Source organism: Malaya genurostris, chromosome 2, assembly GCF_030247185.1.
Source record: "Malaya genurostris strain Urasoe2022 chromosome 2, Malgen_1.1, whole genome shotgun sequence".
Lineage (NCBI taxonomy): Eukaryota > Metazoa > Arthropoda > Insecta > Diptera > Culicidae > Malaya > Malaya genurostris.
The window spans coordinates 174,115,466-174,126,042 of NC_080571.1; positions in this window are offsets into that span (position 1 = coordinate 174,115,466).

Genomic DNA, 10,577 nt, shown 5'->3' on the forward strand with positions numbered 1-10,577 from the left:
GTCATCAAAATACTGCAACGTCACGTGAGATGGTTCAAAAAGTGAAGAAGCGACTTGAACGAAATACTCGACGAAGTGCCAATCAAATGGCAAAAGAACTGAAAATATCCGACCGTAGCATCCGCCGCATACTGAAAAATGATCTGAAGATCAAACCTTACAAGATCCAAAAGGCGCATGATCTCACACAGAAGCAGCAACAAGTTAGACTTGAGAGAGCGAAGGAGTTGCTTCGTTTGGCCGAAAGCAGTCAATTTCCGAACATTGTATTTTCTGACGAGAAAATTTTTCCAATTGAGCAATTCCCAAACTCTCAAAACGATAGGGTTTACTTGACCGACCGTTCATACGAGAATTTGAGTCATCGATTGGCCACCAGGAGGCAGCACCCGCAACAAATAATGGTTTGGGCCGCTGTAACCGCAGATGGGCGCTCTCCAATCGTTTTCATCGAGCCTGGCGTCAAGGTAAATGCGACATATTATCGGTAAAGTATTCTGGAGGTTGCTTTGAAGCCGTGGGCAGACAAACATTTCGGTGGCAGACCATGGACGTTTCAGCAGGACTCGGCACCGTCTCACAAAGCTCGAGTGAACCAAGAATGGCTGAAAAACAACGTTCCGAACTTCATCACGTCCACACAATGGCTCTCGAATTCACCAGATGCGAATCCAATGGATTATTCTCTTTGGGCCATTTTGGAGAGCAAAGTCTGAACTAAAAGATACACCAGTCTCGAGGCGCTGAAAAAAGTTATTGTCCGCGAGTGGGCCAAAATACCTGCAAGTCACATTCGGGCAGCTTGCGATTCGTTTTTTGACCATCTCAAGGCCATAGTCAAGGCAAAAGGTGGTCATATCGAGCAAAAGTGAATTGATTCTGAATTTTGTATTATTTTTACACATTTTGTACTTTGAATTAAGTAAAAGTAATTTTCCAAACTGAATTTATGGCCTTTTTAATTGGTTACACTTCGAGTGCCGGACCCTGTAGTAAAGTAAGTCGTATTCACGACAAAAACGCGTCATAATAGACCCCATATGTAAACAGCACTTCAATACTTTTTCAGTTCAATACATAACAATTTTACTAAGATGCAAGATTAGATTATGTTTCACTTAGCTTTGATGTGTTTTTGCTTTGGATATGATGGTTTTTCTATTGAATCGAACTACATGTGTTAAACACTTCATTTTCTAGTGGAAATGAGTACACCACAAATGTATGTGCAACATACACTTGATTCGATCAATTGAAATCTGTGGAAAACCATGTGACATTCGTATGAAATTCATACAGAATTTAGAGGTAAAGATGGTTTTCATGAATTAAGTGTATATTTTCATGAATTTCATGTGTTCTTCAAGAATCGATAGTTGCTTTGCACATGATGCTAGCGTGCAAATTATTTTCAGTGTAGGCCATATATCAGCAGTTTTTTGAAAGAAAGGCTAATCTAACATTGACATCAAATGGAAAAAACTTCGATGAATGGTTGAAATCTGACACTCGAGCGCTTATTTAGATGTGGTCAAAAATATCCCGGCTCGATATAACCCAGATCGATGGTTATTTACCGGCACTGAAAAAAATCTTGCAAAGAAAATTCTAATCTCCATTCTTTAGTCAAAATTATTTACAGTGCAAAATAAATCCAAGTTTTAATTAAATTTAACTATCCGACACAAAATAACCGATCAAGTGTCTGATTTCAACCAAAAGTTAAAATTAACCTAGAAATGGTTCACTTAGAATGTGTTGTATGGTATCAAATCAATTTTTTATAAATCGATGAACTGTTGGTTTATCTTTAAAAGGTATGCAATATTGTCTACTTTTCCTTCATATACACTGAATAAATCAACATAAAAAGAGATTCAGAGAGAGCTAGAGGCGTATTGTTAGAATTTGTGTTCTAGTATATCCAGGGAGGCCATCTCATGTACTTGACTAGTCCTTGTCCAAGGGGGCAGATTTAAAATCTTTAAGGAGGGCAGATTTAGAATCGATAAGATCTTACTTTGAATGCGCTGATGTTTAAGTGTGTGCGATCGTGCATAGCCCTGCCAAACGGAAACTGCGTATTCAATTGCGGGCTAGATGATTTGTTTATAGACAGCCATCTGATTCTTCAGGCACAGTTTAGATGTTCTATAAATAAGCGGATACAGATACCTGATGAGTATGCTGTATTTTTGAACGTCAACATGTAAACATGTGACCTAAAAATCAGATGTCTGTCAAAGGTGAGTCCTAGATAGATAATTTTGTAAGAATTGGATGACCTCATCACCGAATAGTATTCGACATTCGTCTGATGGAACAAGTTTTGGAGATCTTGAATGTGGAAACAAGATGACCTGAGTTTTTGCTGCATTGATCACAATTTTCCAGTTTGTACAATATTCAGTTAGAGCGTCCAGACTTGTCTGTAGTTTATTCTTCAGAGCATTAGTGGCACGACCTTTGTAGAGAAGTATCATCAGCAATTTGTGACAGAATACCACCACCCGGAAGAGGTGGGATATCTGATGTAAAAATGTTATATAGGATGGGACCAGGGATACTTACTTGAGGTGCACCAGCAGGAATAGTAAACCTTCACGGAACCACCCGCGATCCCATTTCAACCAGAATATTAGTTGATTTTCTGAATTCGATTGGTTAAAATTTGGTACAACTAATCGATTGTTGTTTTAATTAAACTCATTTTTGTTTTTCGATTACCAGAAACGATGGTTGAAACAACTAATTTAACTGTTTGAAAAAAATGCTGTCAATTAGTGAGGACACATACCTTTCAATTCAACAAATATTTTAGTTGAAATAACTGGTGTTGTTATTGAAACAAAATTCTGTTAATTGAAAAATAAACCGGTTTTATTTGTTTTAGACATTGCAAATAGTTGAATCAATTCGAACAATGTTATTGATATGCGAAAATTTCAGTCAATTTCTATGAGCTTGGGTGCATCAACCGCTGGGCATTGGAATTTTGCCACGGCAATTCAAACGCGCCATTCAATCGCAGCGCGTTCTGTGTGTTTGAAACCCTTCGCTCCTGTTACTTTCATAAATTAAATTCCTGTCAAAAAGCGTTTTATTGCTAATGCATGAACATCATCATCGGTATCAAACAGTTGGAAGTAAAACAGTCTGCTGGAAGTAAATCAATGATCGAATTTGAAGCATAAAATTTTTGCGCATACCTGAAGGATTACGAGATGATCATTCATTAACATATTCTAATTTGTCACCAAATCTTTTTCATCTTAAACAGGGTTAACTTTATCACAACACCGCTGTTAGATAAACACTTGTCTTAAATTTCTCAAATCGAATGAACACAATTTCACCAAACGCTTTAACCATCGATGTTGTTTTTTTTGACATTTTGAAGCGACGCGAACAGATTTCAACTAAAAAAGTTGTTGATTTGCATTGAAATTATTGTTTTGCTTTCAACTGTCTCCGGCATTTGACAGCATTCAAAACAACATATTTTTCAACTACTTGAATATATGCAAATCAAAAACCATGTTGGTTGTATCAAAAATAAATTAGTTAAATCAACTATCGCAAAAATCAAAAACTGCGATATCGCAATTTTATGATCGAAGGGTTCTCCGTGTGTATGATTCGAAACCTCTTCTTGTCGAGTAAATTACTTGTTGCCTTGCAACCAATTATATTAGTTTTTTTTTCAACCTCTTTCAAGTCGAGTATCTCATATTATACTTCTCCAATCGCTTTCACGTCGCGATAGCAACTTCACTTGTTTCTCTCAATCAGTTTTTTTTTCTTTCTGCAATTTTTTTTTCAAGCATTTCTTTTTTTTATACTAGTACAAGATTTTCCTCACACTTACCTTCAATAATTTCTTCAGATTTACATTTAATGTATCTTGTTAAAATAAATTCTTTTGAGATCCGATCCTCGTCGCCATTTGTGATATTCTTGTAGAGCTTAATAAAACACAACTGTACGGCATGAAATGAAATTATATTCTCCTCTTAATGTCATTCTAATAACCGTCGCCTACCTAGTTATTGCATCTTCACAATTACAATTAATGCATCTGTTTACATTGCACATTTCTTCATCATGTGTCACCGCATTGTCTGCATTTTTGCCTCTCTTGCAGTCGCTTGACTTGTGTCCGTATCCCCAGCACGATCTACATTGCTTTACTGGGAACAAGTAAAGTTCTGTCTTGAAGTCGCATCCGTAAAGTGATATCTTGTCTGGTAGCTCTTTCCCTTTGGACGATATTTTCACGTTGTTCGTGCTATATAGTTTTTTTCTTTTTATCCAGTTTCTTCAACCGCTCAACTTGTATTATTTCTTTGTTCGATCGAAGGTTTTCCATCAATTCTTTTTCTGTGTACTCTGTTGGTATGTTTTTAATGATTCCCATCGTTTTTTTGAGTATGTTGGGTAAGAAGGTTTTCAGATTGCTTGCTTCTAAATTTGTTTCTGTCATTTTTATCGCATCCTTAGCTGCAAGAAATGTTATTTTAAATCTGAATTTACCTATTGCGCAGATGTCCGAGAAGTTTTTTATTTGGTTTTCATTTAATAGTTTGCCGACGCCCACTGGATGTTTTCTTGTGTCCTCATCGCAACTTTTTGGTGCCAGGTAAACGATAAATTGCTCCTTTGCATCCGCTCCTGTAGACTTTAGCAAAAAATCGCTCCAAGCGTCTTGTGCGATTTTTTCCGTTTGACTTTTCCCAGTTTTGGTTGCATCCTCCGTGGATTTCTCACATTGCTTTCTCGTTTGGATTTGTGATTTTTTCATATTGACGCGTAACTTCTATTGGTGATTTTAGGTTAGGTTTTACTCATATTCAATTTTCGCACCCTGACGCCCTCGCCATTTTTATGTAGTTCTGCGTGTTTGTGCCTATTTGGTTGAGTTTGTAATTGACATGCTTTGCTCTGGTGTTGTAATTACTGCTATATCGGTCACTCGCAACTCGGTTTAATTTAAATTTTGCTGTTTATGAAGGCTCCTTTTCTTTGCGATAAACGATCGATAACTTTTACGCTTGCTGTACGTCCTTTCAGCTCTAAATCTCGACAGCGAATGCTTGTAAACTTTTTGTTTCATAATTCATTGCACCCGTATTGTTTAGGTACACTAGTGCCGTCCCGAATTTCAGTGGAACACATATGAAACAGCCTCATTTCTGTCAGGTTGTATATAGTCCAATCCACGATGTAAAGTACACTGATGGCGTGATAAGACAGTTTTGGTTGTGTTGGTAATTTTCTCACGAAATTAAGTATGGCGCACCGGGATTCAAGCATGTAAACATAAACAAACGACCATTTCAGATCGGTATTTCACTTCTAAGTTACTCCAGTTGTCGCGCAGCCTGGCGAATCTTTGGCACTAATTGAAAATCTGGACATTTTTTATTCAAGGGTTTGCAAGGTAACGTCGAAATATAGAAAATTTTACACACATCCGATTCTGTTCATTTCGTTGGAGGAAGGATTTGGCGGATCGCACTGTGGTATCTATTACAGTTATTATGAATAATGGAGTGATTGTGCTGTGGGTGGCGTTTCAAGTGCAGGTGATGAAAACGATTGAAACATCCCGGAACAAAACACCGCATTTCACTGTCAATATTTTCGCAAACAGCACCAACTCTAAATATTTTCATAAAAGCAACTCCCGAAACGTCATTTGTTTATTCTTTTTCTTCTTCACGTCTCTCTGTTATTCCAAAATAAAATGACAACCGCACTAACACATAGAAAAACGTGATCACCAGGTAATTTACATCGTGAGTCCAATCCACGTGCGAATGTGTTGGTGTGGCTATTCTCAGCAGTTGAAAGGTTAATGCTAGTGTGGGTATGTCGAAATAACCCGGTGAATTTTGTCGAGCCGCATCGTGTCAATTATTGAAGACATGTATGCAATAAAAAACACTGCAATGCCAAGAGAACAGTTGAGAAAAACATAAAATCGTTCATGAAACTCTATATCAGACAGTAATTCACCTGGCCCTTCCTGCCGGACCAGTTCATCGCTACACACATCAGCTACGATGGAGTAACGAGACTGCGAATGAGCAGAGCCAAGCCCAATTCCATCAACAACTGTCGATCCCAATTAGTTTCCCGAATCTCCTCCTTAAATTATTAATCAAACCTTGCGATCAAGGTCAAGAGCAAACTCAACACACTGAATGCTAAGGCTCTTCGGTCAGTCCTGTTCGCTTTCCAAATAGTCACTACCTGCTTCGCGCGCGAGGCTCAAACGTTTGTAGACTGCTCATTATTTTCAACTCTCAAACAAACTAAAAATCCATCATCATCATACCGATTATAGTAACTTAATACGTCTCACAATAATATATATAAACAAAAAGAAAAAGAAAATACAATCTTCGTAATACGTAAAAAAAATAAAAAATCTAAAAAATTTGAACTAACTAACTAAATATTTGCTTACAAAGCGGACTTTATGTGTGAAATACATAACTTTTTGAACTCCACCAATGCCGTCGCCCGTTTGATTTCTCTTGGCATCGAATTGAAAAAACTTATTCCCTTGTACAATAATGAGTTTTGCGATCTGGCTAACAGAAAGCTTGGTGTTCTAGCATCAGATGCGTTTCTAGTATTGTACCTATGCAAATCAGTTCCTCTTTCAATTCGATCATACAAATATCGAGGGAACATACCATTTAAGATTTTGAAAATGAATACCATGGTTAAGTAGTAAATTCTCTGTTTCACTGAAAGCCATTGTAATGCGTTCAGTAGAAAATCTGAGGAGGTATATCTACTACATTTTAGAATTAATCGCATGATCTTATTTTGCAGTCGCTGTAATCTCAAGATTTGTGTGTTATTAGCAAGAAACAGAATGGATGGGCAAAAGTCAATGTGTGGTGAAATGACTGTTTTATACAAAAGAATCTTACTATGGGTCGTTAAGTCATTTTTCAAACGACATAATACACCATACCTTTTGGCAATCTTCTTGATGACGTTATTGATATGAGATTTGAATGTTAACTTTTCATCAATTATGACTCCAAGATACTTCATTTCTCTAACGCGATCAATAGTTTCACCATCAATTTCCACATTGGCGTCATGACCGGTGCTAACAGAAGAAATAACCATATATTTAGTTTTCGCGACGTTTAGTTTCAGTTGCTTGAATTTTAACCATCGAACCAGCGAACTTAGATCCTCGTTTAAATGTGCAACAGCTTCATTGAAATCTTTAGCCGTAATGAACAGAACAGTATCATCAGCAAACAAATTTATATCACAGAAACGTAAGACTCGCTTCATATCATTAATATACATAATAAATAGTATAGGACCTAACACACTTCCCTGAGGCACACCAAGTGAATTACCGAGAGAACTAGACACTACATCGTTAAAAACAGTTTTTTGAGATCTACCACATAAATAGTTTTCATACCATTCATGTGCCATTCCCCCGATGCCAAAACGCTGTAATGTCTGCAACAATAAAAGTCTTGAAATTGTTTCAAAGGATCTCTTCAGATCCAAGAACACAGCAAAAATACTCTCTTTGGCTTCGATTTTCTCCTTCCATTTTGCCAACACTAGGTTCAAAGCGGTTTCACAAGAGTGACCCTTACGATATCCCGATTGTTCCGGTATTAGCAAACTGTTAGAGTTCAAATAATTAATCAGCTGATCTTTAACAACAAGTTCCAGAATTTTTTCCAGCGTGTGCACCATGTTAATGGGACGGTACTCCTCGGCTTTATCCGTTCCAGTAACCTTGGGGATAGGAACCACCAGAGATTCTTTCCACACTTTTGGCACGTGCCCCGTGTTCATTTACCAAATCCAGTAGATCGTGTCCGATAACATGAAAGCAATCCTGTATCCTCATCCATAACACTGATTTCAATTTGTTGTTTGATTCGTATAGTTCAAAATTAGGTTGAAATAGTTATTTTGAGTGATAGTGCAGGTGTAGCAAGTGTGTGTTGAGTAGTGAGAGTGCTATTTATTGAATAATATTGATCCGCGAAACTAAAGATGCTCAAGCGGCGGAAACTGAGAATTTACCGTCCGAAAACTCAACGATGTTAACCTGTTAACCGATCTAAGCGCCGCCTGCATGTCATTGTCGGTGTTGTTTCATCTCGCGTTGCTGACAGCAGAGTGAGCAGGAGAAAAGGAATACTGGTGAGATCGTTCCTTGGAGATATTTTATATTTTTGGCACGTGCCCCGTGTTCAACGATTCATTTACCAAATCCAGTAGATCATGTCCGATAACATGAAAGCAATCCTGTATCCTCATCCATAACACTGATTTCAATTTGTTGTTTGATTCGTATAGTACAAAATTAGGTTGAAATAGTTATTTTAAGTGATAGTGCAGGTGTACCAAGTGTGTGTTGAGTAGTGAGAGTGCTATTTATTGAATAATATTGATCCGCGAAACTAAAGATGCTCAAGCGGCGGAAACTGAGAATTTACCGCCCGAAAACTCAACGATGTTAACCTGTTAACCGATCTAAGCGCCGCCTGCATGTCATTGTCGGTGTTGTTTCATCTCGCGTTGCTGACAGCAGAGTGAGCAGGAGAAAATGGATACTGGTGAGATCGTTCCTTGGAGATATTTTATATTTTTCTCACTCATATTTCTCCTGAGTATCGAAAATCAGGTTTTGTTGAGATCATATTGTTTACCAAAACATATCCGGATCCCTTTCCATCCCTACTAACAAATCTCCTATCCCGTGATGCTCGTGGTGATACAGTAGTACCCGCGGTCTCTAGAAACAACGAGTATCGGACTAACATTCCTTCTATTCCCTCAGTAGCACAGCCTTTGGTCGTAGGCAGCGTCGTTATTGATCATTTAATAAAAAGTTAGGAGTGAGTGAGTATGAACAGTGAAAATGATTTGCTTCTCCCAAGCTTCATTTTTTTGGTTCATTGTACATTTCCACTTGTCAACACCACTGGGAACGTCCGCAAGCCCTGGCGAAAAGCGAGTTGACAGGAACTGAATGGCAACGCTGCTCGCTACTTATCGGTGTGAACGTAAGAGAAGGAAGAAAAAAGTAATTTATGTGCTAGGAACGTGGTTTATAGATTTCAGAAATAAGTTGATGAAATTATAAGATTTGAATATGGAAACATAAAATTATTCAGTTTGTAAGTAAGCATTGCTAGAATTGTGAAATTGAACTAATTATAACATTTATGAAATGATAGTAGGTGAAGGAAAGGAAAACATTGTTCGGATCAAGAATTAAAAATCGGAGAAGATTACTAAATGTAAACCAGGTACATTTATTATCATAAAGAAAAAATTAACGACAAATATATTGCAGTTTCGAGCTGTGCGTTACCACGTCTGCTATAAAAAAGTCTTCTATTTCGGTCGGAACAAAACTCAAAAATTTAATATGTCCTCAAGCGGAGACGAACATAACCTCGAAATAACAGAGTATAACTGTGTCTCTTGCGATTAGCTGGATGATGCTGATGAAAACATGGATGATGCTGATGAAACCACTTCAAATGTTCATTAAAGACCAGTCTTGGAGCTGTGCAAAATGTGCCGCATTGGAACAAACGGAGGAGTCGCCCACCAATAATGATTCAGAAGAAAAGGGCTCTTCGTCATCGTCAAACCAAAATCAAACAAGACTTTCTCAAGAACAAGAGCTTGAAAAGTTTCGAGAAGAGAAACAACAAATTATTTTGTCGCAATTGAAATTAGAACGTAAAATACGTATGATACAATTGGAACTGGAACGAGAAATGCTGGAAATAAGAAGACTCGTCGACGATGAATTTCAACAAAAGCGGAATCAAATGCTAAATGAATACCGGCGTGATCGCAACTCGCAGGAAAGTGCAGTCGGTGGAATAAATCTACAAAGAAACAGAAAATCGCACAATATGCTCACGGATACATGAAAGGAAGAGACACAAACCACTAGCGACAAAATGCAGCAGAAAAAATATTCTGCGGATCGTTTGGGTGCGCTTCCAAATAACTCCACTCCCAAAGATACAAAGCAGAGCAAGTCCTCGCATAAATTGTTCTCTGCGGTAAACGAGACCGAATCCGACGATGAAAGTACCGAAGAGCTCAGTGAACCAGGTTGCGATAAATATCAAGAGAACTCACTGCATAGCGAACCGAGCTTGTCGAAGGCAATGTTAGCAGCACGAAAAGGACCATTCCAGAAACTTCCGGTGTTCACCGGAAAGCCAGAAGAGTGGCCTTTATTTATAAGTAGCTTAAATAACGGTAACAGAGCATGTAACTACTCTAACCTCGAAAATCTTGGCAGACTGTAAGAATGCTTGAAGGGCCCGGCATTGGAGGCGGTCCGAAGTCGACTTTTGCTTCCCGAAACCGTTCCTCAAGTAATTGAAACTTTTGAGATGTTTATATGGTAGACCGGAACATCTACTTCACACGTTGCTGTTAAAAGCAAGGAAGGCAGAAGCTCCTCGTGTCGATAGGTTGTAAACTTTTATTTCGATCGGCACGATAGTGCAACAGATCTGCGATCATATGGTTGCAGCGGA